Consider the following 1,040-nt stretch of genomic DNA (forward strand, 5'->3'; position numbering starts at 1 on the left):
CAGGATGCCAGATTTGGCTAAGTACCTGTGAGGCCGGATGGCCGAGCAGTTGAGGCCGAAGGGCCGAAATCTGGATGCCAAATTTGGCTAGGTACTTGTGAGGCCGGATGGCCGAGCAGTTGAAGCCGAATGGCCGAAATCAGGATGCCAAATTTAGCTAAGTACCTGTGAGGTCGGATGACCGAGCAGTTCAGGCCGAAGGGCCAAAATCTGAATGCCAGATTTGGCTAAGTACCTGTGAGGCCGGATGGCCGAGCAATTAAGGCCGAAGGGCCGAAATCTGGATGCAAATTTGGCTAAGTATCTGAGGCCGGATGGCCGAGCAGTTGAGGCCGAAATCTGGATGCCAGATTTGGCTAAGTACCTGTGAGGCCGGATGGCCGAGCAGTTGAGGCCGAAGGGCCGAAATCTGGATGCCAAATTTGGTAAGTACCTGTGAGGCCGGATGGCCGAGCAGTTGAGGCCGAAGGGCCGAAATTTGGATGCCAAATTTGGCTAAGTATCTGTGAGGCCGGATGGCCGAGCAGTTGAGGCTGAAATCTGGATGCCAGATTTGGCTAAGTATATGAGGCCGGATGGCCGAGCAGTTGATCCGAAGGGCCGAAATCGAGCGGCTTGAGAGGTTCACCTGAGATTCTTGAGAGCACTACTCACCCTTTCCTTATGGGTACGAATGGGGATGCACGCTCGGCCCCACGGTGGGCGCCATTAATGTGTCGGTCGGGTTTGGAGGTCCCTTATAACATTCCTGACGGGGACTTGCTGGAGGCCGGACGGTCATCATGGTCCTCTTCAAACTAAAGGTTGTTCGTTCTTCCTCCTTCCTTCTTCTCCAAGCCGGGCGGGGGCGGGTACCTGCCAAAGGCACTCCGACGCTCAAGTCAGTAAAAGTGACCGAACGGTCATCAATATAAGGGATGCATGTAGTGTGCATAATATATATCGTGGTCTAAAATAATACCTGAGACCTTTATTTATACTAGTTGTAATGGGCTTTTACCTTTTGTGGGCCTGATGACGGCCCAATCACACCTTAACCT

Source organism: Vigna radiata, chromosome 8, assembly GCF_000741045.1.
Source record: "Vigna radiata var. radiata cultivar VC1973A chromosome 8, Vradiata_ver6, whole genome shotgun sequence".
In the NCBI taxonomy this organism is placed as follows: domain Eukaryota; kingdom Viridiplantae; phylum Streptophyta; class Magnoliopsida; order Fabales; family Fabaceae; genus Vigna; species Vigna radiata.